The sequence below is a fragment of the Salvelinus alpinus genome, chromosome 19 (genome assembly GCF_045679555.1).
Source record: "Salvelinus alpinus chromosome 19, SLU_Salpinus.1, whole genome shotgun sequence".
Lineage (NCBI taxonomy): Eukaryota > Metazoa > Chordata > Actinopteri > Salmoniformes > Salmonidae > Salvelinus > Salvelinus alpinus.
In genome coordinates, this window is record NC_092104.1 from 30,116,972 (window position 1) to 30,130,315 (window position 13,344).

Consider the following 13,344-nt stretch of genomic DNA (forward strand, 5'->3'; position numbering starts at 1 on the left):
AGCTTCTACAATGAAATAAATGACAACCCTATAGTAAAGATCTAGAACTCTGTTGAAAAACATCATATTCAGTGCAATACAAAAAATAACCAAAAACCAATAACTATGTGTGACCAACTCCGTGGCCTTGTGGTTAGTGTCCACCCTGAGATTGGAAAGTTGTGTGCTTAATCCCTGGCCGAGTCATACCAAAGACTGTTAAAATGAGAAAAATAAGAGAGATAAAGAGATACATTTTTAAAAATAAATTCGGGGGTAAGGCCCTGTGATAGACCAGTGTCCTGGGAGTGTACTTGTACATCAAGCTGCCTTACGCTATAGGAACAGGAGATAGGCTCCTGCCCTATCAAATCAAATCAAATGTATTTATATAGCCCTTCTTACATCAGCTGATATCTCAAAGTGCTGTACAGAAACCCAGCCTAAAACCCCAAACAATGCAGGTGTAGAAGCACGGTGGCTAAGAAAAACTCCATAGAAAGGCCAAAACCTAGGAAGAAACCTAGAGAGGAACCAGGCTATGAGGGGTGGCCAGTCCTCTTCTGGCTGTGCCGGGTGAAGATTATAACAGAACATGGCCAAGATGTTCAAATGTTCAAAAATGACCAGCATGGTCAAATAATAATAATCACAGTAGTTGTCGAGGGTGCAACAAGTCAGCACCTCAGGAGTAAATGTCAGTTGGCTTTTCATAGCCGATCATTAAGAGTATCTGTACCGCTCCTGCTGTCTCTAGAGAGTTGAAAACAGCAGGTCTGGGACAGGTAGCACGTCCGGTGAACAGGTCAGGGTTCCATAGCCGCAGGCAGAACAGTTGAAACTGGAGCAGCAGCACGGCCAGGTGGACTGGGGACAGCAAGGAGTCATCAGGCCAGGTAGTCCTGAGGCATGGTTCTAGAGCTCAGGTCCTCCGAGAGAGAGAAAGAAAGAAAGAGAGAATTAGAGAGAGCATACTTAAATTCACACAGGACACCAGATAAGACAGGAGAAGTACTCCAGATATAACAGACTGACCCTAGCCCCCCGACGCATAAACTACTGCAGCATAAATACTGGAGGCTGAGACAGGAGGGGTCAGGAGACACTGTGGCCCCATCCGATGATACCCCCGGACAGGGCCAAACAGGCAGGATATAACCCCACCCACTTTGCCAAAGCACAGCCCCCACACCACTAGAGGGATATCTTCAACCACCAACTTACCATCCTGAGACAAGGCCGAGTATAGCCCACAAAGATCTCCGCCACGGTACAACCCAAGGGGGGGGGCCCAACCCGGACAGGAAGATCACGTCAGTGACTCGACCCACTCAAGTGACACACCCCTCTTAGAGACGGCATGGAAGAGCACCAGTAAGCCAGTGACTCAGCCCCTGTAATAGGGTTAGAGGCAGAGAATCCCAGTGGAGAGAGGGGAACCGGCCAGGCAGACACAGCAAGGGCGGTTCGTTGCTCCAGAGCCTTTCCGTTCACCTTCACACTCCTGGGCCAGACTACACTCAATCATATGACCTACTGAAGAGATGAGTCTTCAGTAAAGACTTAAAGGTTGAGACCGAGTCTGCGTCTCTCACATGGGTAGGCAGACCATTCCATATAAATGGAGCTCTATAGGAGAAAGCCCTGCCTCCAGCTGTTTGCTTAGAAATTCTTGGGACAATTAGGAGGCCTGCGTCTTGTGACCGTAGCGTACATGTAGGTATGTACGGCAGGACCAAATCGTAAAGATAGGTAGGAGCAAGCCCATGTAATGCTTTGTAGGTTAGCAGTAAAACCTTGAAATCAGCCCTTGCCTTAACAGGAAGCCAGTGTAGGGAGGCTAGCACTGGAGTAATATGATCAAATGTTTTGGTTCTAGTCAGGATTCTAGCAGCCGTATTTAGCACTAACTGAAGTTTATTTAGTGCTTTATCCAGGTAGCCGGAAAGTAGAGCATTGCAGTTATCTAACCTAGAAGTAACAAAAGCATGGATGAATTTTTCTGCATTATTTTTGGACAGAAAGTTTCAGATTTTTGCAATGTTACATAGATGGAAAAAAGCTGTCCTTGAAACAGTCTTGATATGTTCGTCAAAAGAGAGATCAGGGTCCAGAATAACGCAGAGGTCCTTCACAGTTTTATTTGAGACGACTGTACAACCATCAAGATTAATTGTCAGATTCAACAGAAGATCTCTTTGTTTCTTGGGACCTAGAACAAGCATCTCTGTTTTGTCCGAGTTTAAAAGTAGAAAGTTTGCAGCCATCCACTTCCTTATGTCTGAAACACAGGCTTCTAGCGAGGGCAATTTTGGGGCTTCACCATGTTTCATTGAAATGTACAGCTGTGTGTCATCCGCATAGCAGTGAAAGTTCACATTATGTTTTCGAATGACATCCCCAAGAGGTAAAATATATAGTGAAAACAATAGTGGTCCTAAAACGGAACCTTGAGGAACACCGAAATTTACAGTTGATTTGTCAGAGGACAAACCATTCACAGAGACAAACTGATATCTTTCCGACAGATAAGATCTAAACCAGGCCAGAACTTGTCCCGTGTAGACCAATTTGGGTTTCCAATCTCTCCAAAAGAATGTGGTGATCAATGGTATCAAAAGCAGCACTAAGGTCTAGGAGCACGAGGACAGATGCAGAGCCTTGGTCTGACACCATTAAAAGGTAATTTACCACCTTCACAAGTGCAGTCTCAGTGCTATGATGGGGTCTAAAATCAGACTGAAGCATTTCATATACATTGTTTGTCTTCAGGAAGGCAGTGAGTTGCTGCGCAACAGCTTTTTTTTTTTTTTTTGAGAGGAATGGAAGATTCGATATAGGCCGATAGTTTTTTATATTTTCTGGGTCAAGGTCTGGCTTTTTCAAGAGAGGCTTTATTACTGCCACTTTTAGTGAGTTTGGTACACATCCGGTGGATAGAGAGCCATTTATTATGTTCAACATAGGGGGGCCAAGCACAGGAAGCAGCTCTTTCAGTAGTTTAGTTGGAATAGGGTCCAGTATGCAGCTTGAAGGTTTAGAGGCCATGATTATTTCCATCATTCTGTCAAGAGATATAGTACTAAAACACTTGAGTGTCTCTCTTGATCCTAGGTCCTGGCAGAGTTGTGCAGACTCAGGACAACTGAGCTTTGGAGGAATATGCAGATTTAAAGAGGAGTCCGTAATTTGCTTTCTAATGATCAAGATCTTTTCCTCAAAGAAGTTCATGAATTTATTACTGCTGATGTGAAAGCCATCTTCTCTTGGGGAATGCTGCTTTTTAGTTAGCTTTGCGACAGTATCAAAAATAAATTTCGGATTGTTCTTATTTTCCTCAATTAAGTTGGAAAAATAGGATGATCGAGCAGCAGTGAGGGCTCTTCGATACTGCACGGTACTGTCTTTCCAAGCTAGTCGGAAGACTTCCAGTTTGGTGTGGCGCCATTTCCGTTCCAATTTTCTGGAAGCTTGCTTCAGAGCTCGGGTATTTTCTGTATACCAGGGAGCTAGTTTCTTATGACAAATGTTTTTAGTTTTTAAGGGTGCAACTGCATCTAGGGTATTGCGCAAGGTTAAATTGAGTTCCTCAGTTAGGTGGTTAACTGATTTTTGTCCTCTGGCGTCCTTGGGTAGGCAGAGGGAGTCTGGAAGGGCATCAAAGAATCTTTGGGTTGTCTGAGAATTTATAGCACAACTTTTGATGCTCCTTGGTTGGGGTCTGAGCAGATTATTTGTTGCGATTGCAAACGTAATAAAATGGTGGTCCGATAGTCCAGGATTATGAGGAAAAACATTAAGATCCACAACATTTATTCCATGGGACAAAACTAGGTCCAGAGTATTACTGTGGCAGTGAGTAGGTCCAGAGACATGTTGAACAAAACCCACTGAGTCGATGATGGCTCCGAAAGCCTTTTGGAGTGGGTCTGTGGACTTTTCCATGTGAATATTAAAGTCACCCAAAATTTGAATATTATCTGCTATGACTACAAGGTCCGATAGGAATTCAGGGAACTCAGTGAGGAACGCTGTATATGGCCCAGGAGGCATGTAAACAGTAGCTATAAAAAGTGATTGGGTAGGCTGCATAGATTTCATGACTAGAAGCTCAAAAGACAAAAACATAGTTTTTTTTTTAATAAATTGAAATTTGCTATCGTAAATGTTAGCAACACCTCCGCCTTTGCGGGATGCACGGGGGATATGGTCACTAGTGTAACCAGGAGGTGAGGCCTCATTTAACACAGTAAATTCATCAGCCTTAAGCCATGTTTCAGTCAGGCCAATCACATCAAGATTATGATCAGTGATTAGTTCATTGACTATAACTGCCTTTGAAGTGAGGGATCTAACATTAAGTAGCCCTATTTTGAGATGTGAGGTATACATTTACATTACATTTAAGTCATTTAGCAGACGCTCTTATCCAGAGCGACTTACAAGTTGGTGCATTCACCTTATGATGTCCAGTGGAACAACCACTTTACAATAGTGCATCTAACTCTTTTAAGGGGGGGGGGGGTTAGAAGGATTACTTTATCCTATCCTAGGTATTCCTTAAAGAGGTGGGGTTTCAGGTGTCTCCGGAAGGTGGTGATTGATTCCGCTGACCTGGCGTCGTGGGGGAGTTTGTTCCACCATTGGGGTGCCAGAGCAGCGAACAGTTTTGACTGGGCTGAGCGGGAGCTGTACTTCCTCAGAGGTAGGGAGGCGAGCAGGCCAGAGGTGGATGAACGCAGTGCCCTTGTTTGGGTGTAGGGCCTGATCAGAGCCTGAAGGTACGGAGGTGCCGTTCCCCTCACAGCTCCGTAGGCAAGCACCATGGTCTTGTAGCGGATGCGAGCTTCAACTGGAAGCCAGTGGAGAGAGCGGAGGAGCGGTGTGACGTGAGAGAACTTGGGAAGGTTGAACACCAGACGGGCTGCGGCGTTCTGGAGGAGTTGTAGGGGTTTAATCGCACAGGCAGGGAGCCCAGCCAACAGCGAGTTGCAGTAATCCAGACGGGAGATGACAAGTGCCTGGATTAGGACCTGCGCCGCTTCCTGTGTGAGGCAGGGTCGTACTCTGCGAATGTTGTAGAGCATGAACCTACAGGAACGGGTCACCGCCTTGATGTTGGTTGAGAACGACAGGGTGTTGTCCAGGATCACGCCAAGGTTCTTAGCGCTCTGGGAGGAGGACAGAATGGAGTTGTCAACCGTGATGGCAAGATCATGGAACGGGCAGTCCTTCCCCGGGAGGAAGAGCAGCTCCGTCTTGCCGAGGTTCAGCTTGAGGTGGTGATCCGTCATCCACACTGATATGTCTGCCAGACATGCAGAGATGCGATTCGCCACCTGGTTATCAGAAGGGGGAAAGGAGAAGATTAATTGTGTGTCGTCTGCATAGCAATGATAGGAGAGACCATGTGAGGATATGACAGAGCCAAGTGACTTGGTGTATAGCGAGAATAGGAGAGGGCCTAGAACAGAGCCCTGGGGGACACCAGTGGTGAGAGCACGTGGTGCGGAGACAGATTCTCGCCACGCCACCTGGTAGGAGCGACCTGTCAGGTAGGACGCAATCCAAGCGTGGGCCGCGCCGGAGATGCCCAACTCGGAGAGGGTGGAGAGGAGGATCTAATGGTTCACAGTATCAAAGGCAGCCGATAGGTCTAGAAGGATGAGAGCAGAGGAGAGAGAGTTAGCTTTAGCAGTGCGGAGCGCCTCCGTGACACAGAGAAGAGCAGTCTCAGTTGAATGACTAGTCTTGAAACCTGACTGATTTGGATCAAGAAGGTCATTCTGAGAAAGATAGCAGGAGAGCTGGCCAAGGACGGCACGTTCAAGAGTTTTGGAGAGAAAAGAAAGAAGGGATACTGGTCTGTAGTTGTTGACATCAGAGGGATCGAGTGTAGGTTTTTTCAGAAGGGGTGCAGAGAGAGGGGAGAAAGAGGTCAAAGCACAGGGTAGGACAGTGTGAGCAGAACCAGCGGTGTCGTTTGACTTAGCAAACGAGGATCGGATGTCGTCGACCTTCTTTTCAAAATGGTTGACGAAGTCTTCCGCAGAGAGGGAGGAGGGGGGGGAGGGGGAGGAGGATTCAGGAGGGAGGAGAAGGTGGCAAAGAGCTTCCTAGGGTTAGAGGCAGATGCTTGGAATTTAGAGTGGTAGAAAGTGGCTTTAGCAGCAGAGACAGAAGAGGAGAATGTAGAGAGGAGGGAGTGAAAGGATGCCAGGTCCGCAGGGAGGCGAGTTTTCCTCCATTTCCGCTCGGCTGCCCGGAGCCCTGTTCTGTGAGCTCGCAATGAGTCGTCGAGCCACGGAGCAGGAGGGGAGGACCGAGCCGGCCTGGAGGATAGGGGACATAGAGAGTCAAAGGATGTAGAAAGGGAGGAGAGGAGGGTTGAGGAGGCAGAATCAGGAGATAGGTTGGAGAAGGTTTGAGCAGAGGGAAGAGATGATAGGATGGAAGAGGAGAGAGTAGCGGGGGAGAGAGAGCGAAGGTTGGGACGGCGCGATACCATCCAGGTAGGGGCAGTGTGGGAAGTGTTGGATGAGAGCGAGAGGGAAAAGGATACAAGGTAGTGGTCAGAGACTTGGAGGGGAGTTGCAATGAGATTAGTGGAAGAACAGCATCTAGTAAAGATGAGGTCAAGCGTATTGCCTGCCTTGTGAGTAGGGGGGGAAGGTGAGAGGGTGAGGTCAAAAGAGGAGAGGAGTGGAAAGAAGGAGGCAGAGAGGAATGAGTCAAAGGTAGACGTGGGGAGGTTAAAGTCACCCAGAACTGTGAGAGGTGAGCCATCCTCAGGAAAGGAGCTTATCAAGGCGTCAAGCTCATTGATGAACTCTCCAAGGGAACCTGGGGGGCGATAAATGATAAGGATGTTAAGCTTGAAAGGGCTGGTAACTGTGACAGCATGGAATTCAAAGGAGGCGATAGACAGATGGGTCAGGGGAGAAAGAGAGAATGTCCACTTGGGAGAGATGAGGATCCCAGTGCCACCACCCCGCTGACCAGAAGCTCTCGGGGTGTGCGAGAACACGTGGGCAGACGAGGAGAGAGCAGTAGGAGTAGCAGTGTTATCTGTGGTAATCCATGTTTCCGTCAGTGCCAAGAAGTCGAGGGACTGGAGGGAAGCATAGGCTGAGATGAACTCTGCCTTGTTGGCCGCAGATCGGCAGTTCCAGAGGCTGCCGGAGACCTGGAACTCCACGTGGGTCGTGCGCGCTGGGACCACCAGGCAGCGGCCACGAGGTGTGAAGCGTTTGTATGGTCTGTGCAGAGAGGAGAGAAGAGGGATAGACAGACACATAGTTGACAGGCTACCGAAGAGGCTACGCTAATGCAAAGGAGATTGGAATGACAAGTGGACTACACGTCTCGAATGTTCAGAAAGTTAAACTTACGTTGCAAGAAATCTTATTGACTAAAAATGATACAGTGCTGCTGAAGTAGGCTAGCTAGCAGTGGCTGCGTTGTTGACTTAGTTTGAAAGTGTAGCTGGCTAGGTAGCCTCGGTAACTGGCTAGGTAACCTCGACAATTACTCAAAAACTACACAATTATCTTGACAGCAAAGACAACTATGTAGCTAGCTAACACTACACTAACCAAGTCGTTCCGTTGTAATGTAATAGTCTCTACAGTGCTGCTATTCGGTAGACGGTAGACGTTGGCTAGCTGGCTAGCTGCTGGCTAGCTAGCAGTGTTTCCTACGTTAAGAGGGACGACAAATAGCTGGCTAGCTAACCTCTGTAAATTACGATAATTACTGTAATCTACACAATTATCTTGGATACGAAGACAGCAAAGACAACTATGTAGCTAGCTAACACTACGCTAATCAAGTCGTTCCGTTGAATGTAATAGTGTAACAGTGCTGCTATTCGGTAGACGTTGGCTAGCTGTTGGCTAGCCAACGTATCACGATCTCTTTCAGTAATGGCAGGAATGGAGGAGGTCTTTATTCTAGTGAGATTGCTAATTCGAACACCGCCATGTTTAGTTTTGCCCAACCTAGGTCGAGGCACAGACACGGTCTCAATGGGGATAGCTGAGCTGACTACACTGACTGTGCTAGTGGCAGATTCCACTAAACTGGCAGGCTGGCTAACAGCCTGCTGCCTGGCCTGCACCCTATTTCATTGTGGAGTTAGAGCCCTGTCTATGTTCGTAGATAAGATGAGAGCACCCCTCCAGCTAGGATGGAGTCCGTCACTCCTCAACAAGCCAGGCTTGGTCCTGTTTGTGGGTGAGTCCCAGAAAGAGGGCCAATTATCTCCTAATTCTATCTTTTGGGAGGGGCAGAAAACAGTTTTCAACTAGCGATTGAGTTGTGAGACTCTGCTGTAGAGCTCATCACTCCCCCTAACTGGGAGGGGGTCAGAGACAAAGATGCCGACACATCTTTCTAGCTGATTTACAGGCTGAAGCTATGTTGCGCTTGGTGACCTCTGACTGTTTCATCCTAACATCGTTGGTGCCGACGTGAATAACAATATCTCTATACTCTCTACACTCGCCAGTTTTAGCTTTAGCCAGCACCATCTTCAGATTAGCCTTAACGTCGGTAGCCCTGCCCCCTGGTAAACAATGTATGATCGCTGGATGATTCGTTTTAAGTCTAATACTGCGGGTAATGGAGTCGCCAATGACTAGGGTTTTCAATTTGTCAGAGCTAATGGTGGGAAGCTTCGGCGTCTCAGACCCCGTAACGGGAGGAGTAGAGACCAGAGAAGGCTCAGACTCCGACTCGCTGCTTAATGGGGAAAACCGGTTGAAAGTTTCTGTCGGTTGAATGAGCGACACCGGTTGAGCATTCCTACAGCATTTCCCTCCAGAAGCCATGAGAAAGTTGTCCAGCTGCGGGGACTGTGCGAGGGGATTTGTACTAACGTTACTATCTGTACTTACTGGTGGCACAGACGCTGTTTCATCCTTTCCTACACTGAAATTACCCTTGCCTAACGATTGCGTCTGAAGCTGGGCTTGCAGCACAGCTATCCTCGCCGTAAGGCGATCGTTCTCCTGTATATTATGAGTACAGCGACTGCAATTAGAAGGCATCATGTTAATGTTACTACTTAGCTTCGGCTGTTGGAAGTCCTGACGAACCATGTCCAGATAAAGCGTCCGGAGTGAAAAAGTTGAATGAAAGAAAGTTGAGTGAGGGAAAAACAAAAAATATAAACGGTAATTAAAAAGTAAAAACCGTAAAGTTGTCAGGTAGTAAAGTAAGGTTGGCAACAAAACGCACAGCAACACGTAAACAAGTCTGCAAGTTAATAAACTCCCATATCTATTGGGTGAAATAGCTTACCACACATACTATGCATGTGTGGTACATTATGTTGAATTCTGTGTGATATTTGTAGTAGATTTACCAACTAACCATGCATGTGTGGTACATCATTATTTCTAAATATGCCTTTGTGTAGTTGTTTGGGAACCAAATTGACTATTTCTCCATATAGAGGTAACAAATACTGCATTTTCCGACGACACACCAGACAAAATAACGTTCACCTTTTAATAAGATGTTTCCTTGACATGTTAAAAATACTTATTAGAAGAAACATGACCACTGAATAATATGAACAAAGAACTATAAACTCAGAATAATAACTTTGAGAACTAAATGAAAACAGTGAACCGTTGGGTCACAATGGCAAGAGGAAACAATTGGGACATAATACGGTTGTACTGAGGAAACGTTATAGATAGTCGTACTGATAAAACCCAGTAAGTACTTCAGTCTTGAGGGCGTTGGGAGAACCAAACACTCTCAATAGGCTGGCTGGTAAATCTGACGACTACACTGTCAGAATAGGATAGGGTGGGGAGAGAGAGGAGGACAGGGTGGGGAGAGAGAGGAGGACAGGGTGGGAAGAGAGAGGAGGACAGGGTGGGAAGAGAGAGGAGGACAGGGTGGGAAGAGAGAGGAGGACAGGGTGGGAAGAGAGAGGAGGATAGGGTGGGAAGAGAGAGGAGGATAGGGTGGGAAGAGAGAGGAGGACAGGGTGGGAAGAGAGAGGAGGACAGGGTGGGAAGAGAGAGGAGGATAGGGTGGGAAGAGAGAGGAGGATAGGGTGGGGGGAGAGAGGAGGATAGGGTGGAAAGAGAGAGGAGGATAGGGTGGAGAGAGAGAGGAGGGTGGGGAGAGAGAGGAGGGTGGAGAGAGAGAGGAGGGTGGGGAGAGAGAGGAGGGTGGGGAGAGAGAGGAGGGTGGGGAGAGAGAGGAGGGTTAGGAGAGAGGAGGATAGGGTGGGAAGAGAGAGGAGGATAGGGTGGGAAGAGAGAGGAGGATATGGTGGGAAGAGAGAGGAGGGTGGGGAGAGAGAGGAGGATAGGGTGGGAGGAGAGAGGAGGATAGGGTGGGAAGAGAGAGGAGGGTGGGGAGAGAGAGGAGGGTGGGGAGAGAGAGGAGGGTGGGGAGAGAGAGGAGGACAGGGTGGGAAGAGAGAGGAGGATATGGTGGGAAGAGAGAGGAGGATAGGGTGGGAAGAGAGAGGAGGATATGGTGGGAAGAGAGAGGAGGGTGGGGAGAGAGAGGAGGATAGGGTGGGAGGAGAGAGGAGGATAGGGTGGGAAGAGAGAGGAGGGTGGGGAGAGAGAGGAGGGTGGGGAGAGAGAGGAGGGTGGGGAGAGAGAGGAGGACAGGGTGGGAAGAGAGAGGAGGATATGGTGGGAAGAGAGAGGAGGATAGGGTGGGGAGAGATAGGAGGGTGGGGAGAGAGAGGAGGACAGGGTGGGAAGAGAGAGGAGGATATGGTGGGAAGAGAGAGGAGGATAGGGTGGGGAGAGAGAGGAGGATAGGGTGGGAAGAGAGAGGAGGACAGGGTGGGAAGAGAGAGGAGGATAGGGTGGGGGGAGAGAGGAGGATAGGGTGGAAAGAGAGAGGAGGATAGGGTGGAGAGAGAGGAGGGTGGGGAGAGAGAGAGGAGGGTGGAGAGAGAGAGGAGGGTGGGGAGAGAGAGGAGGGTGGGGAGAGAGAGGAGGGTGGGGAGAGAGAGGAGGATAGGGTGGGAAGAGAGAGGAGGATATGGTGGGAAGAGAGAGGAGGATAGGGTGGGAAGAGAGAGGAGGATAGGGTGGGAAGAGAGAGGAGGGTGGGGAGAGAGAGGAGGGTGGGGAGAGAGAGAGGAGGGTGGGAAGAGAGAGGAGGATATGGTGGGAAGAGAGAGGAGGATAGGGTGGGGAGAGATAGGAGGGTGGGGAGAGAGAGGAGGATATGGTGGGAAGAGAGAGGAGGATAGGGTGGGGAGAGATAGGAGGGTGGGAAGAGAGAGGAGGATATGGTGGGAAGAGAGAGGAGGATATGGTGGGAGGAGAGAGGAGGATAGGGTGGGAAGAGAGAGGAGGGTGGGGAGAGAGAGGAGGGTGGGGAGAGAGGAGGACAGGGTGGGAAGAGAGAGGAGGAAAGGGTGGGAAGAGAGAGGAGGAAAGGGTGGGAAGAGAGAGGAGGAAAGGGTAGGGAGAGAGAGGAGGAAAGGGTAGGGAGAGAGAGGAGGAAAGGGTAGGGAGAGAGAGGAGGAAAGGGTAGGGAGAGAGAGGAAGACAGGTGGGGAGAGAGAGGAAGACAGGTGGGGAGAGAGAGGAAGACAGGTGGGGAGAGAGAGGAAGACAGGTGGGGAGAGAGAGGAAGACAGGTGGGGAGAGAGAAGAAGACAGGTGGGGAGAGAGAAGAAGACAGGTGGGGGGAGAGAGAGGACAGGGTGGGGGAGAGAGAGGACAGGGTGGGGGAGAGAGAGGACAGGGTGGGGGGAGAGAGAGGACAGGGTGGGTGGAGAGAGGAGGACAGGGTGGGAAGAGAGAGGAGGATAGGGTGGGGGGAGAGAGGAGGATAGGGTGGAAAGAGAGAGGAGGATAGGGTGGAGAGAGAGAGGAGGGTGGGGAGAGAGAGAGGAGGGTGGAGAGAGAGAGGGGGGTGGGGAGAGAGAGGAGGGTGGGGAGAGAGAGGAGGGTGGGGAGAGAGAGGAGGGTGGGGAGAGGAGGAGGATGGAGGGTTAGGAGAGAGGAGGATAGGGTGGGAAGAGAGAGGAGGATAGGGTGGGAAGAGAGAGGAGGATAGGGTGGGAAGAGAGAGGAGGGTGGGGAGAGAGAGGAGGGTGGGGAGAGAGAGGAGGACAGGGTGGGAAGAGAGAGGAGGATATGGTGGGAAGAGAGAGGAGGATAGGGTGGGGAGAGATAGGAGGGTGGGGAGAGAGAGGAGGATATGGTGGGAAGAGAGAGGAGGATAGGGTGGGGAGAGATAGGAGGGTGGGAAGAGAGAGGAGGATATGGTGGGAAGAGAGAGGAGGATATGGTGGGAGGAGAGAGGAGGATAGGGTGGGAAGAGAGAGGAGGGTGGGGAGAGAGAGGAGGACAGGGTGGGAAGAGAGAGGAGGATATGGTGGGAAGAGAGAGGAGGATAGGGTGGGAAGAGAGAGGAGGAAAGGGTGGGAAGAGAGAGGAGGAAAGGGTAGGGAGAGAGAGGAGGAAAGGGTAGGGAGAGAGAGGAGGAAAGGGTAGGGAGAGAGAGGAGGACAGGGTGGGGAGAGAGAGGAGGGTGGGGAGAGAGAGGAGGGTGGGGAGAGAGAGGAAGACAGGTGGGGAGAGAGAGGAAGACAGGTGGGGAGAGAGAGGAAGACAGGTGGGGAGAGAGAAGAAGACAGGTGGGGAGAGAGAAGAGGACAGGGTGGGGGGAGAGAGAGGACAGGGTGGGGGAGAGAGAGGACAGGGTGGGGGGAGAGAGAGGACAGGGTGGGGGGAGAGAGAGGACAGGGTGGGTGGAGAGAGAGGACAGGGTGGGGGGAGAGAGGACAGGGTGGGGGGAGAGAGGAAGACAGGGTGGGGGGAGAGAGGAAGACAGGGTGGGGGGAGAGAGGAAGACAGGGTGGGGAGAGAGAGGAAGACAGGGTGGGGAGAGAGAGGAAGACAGGGTGGGGAGAGAGAGGAAGACAGGGTGGGGAGAGAGAGGAAGACAGGGTGGGGAGAGAGGAGGGTGGGTGGGAAAGAGGAGGGAACGGTGCGAGAGAGGAGGGAAGGGTGCGAGAGAGGAGGGAAGGGTGCGAGAGAGGAGGGAAGGGTGCGAGAGAGGAGGGAAGGGTGCGAGAGAGGAGGGAAGGGTGCGAGAGGAGGGAATGGTGCGAGAGAGGAGGGAAGGGTGGGAGAGAGAAGGAAGGGGTGGGAGAGAGAAGGAAGGGGTGGGGAGAGAGAAGGGGTGGGGAGAGAGAAGGGGTGGGGAGAGAGGAGGAGTGGGGAGAGAGAGGAGGGTAAGGTGGGAGAGAGAGGAGGGTAGGGTGGGAGAGAGAGGAGGGTAGGGTGGGAGAGAGAGGAGGGTAGGGTGGGAGAGAGAGGAGGGTAGGGTGGGAGAGAGAGAGAGGAGGGTAGGGTGGGAGAG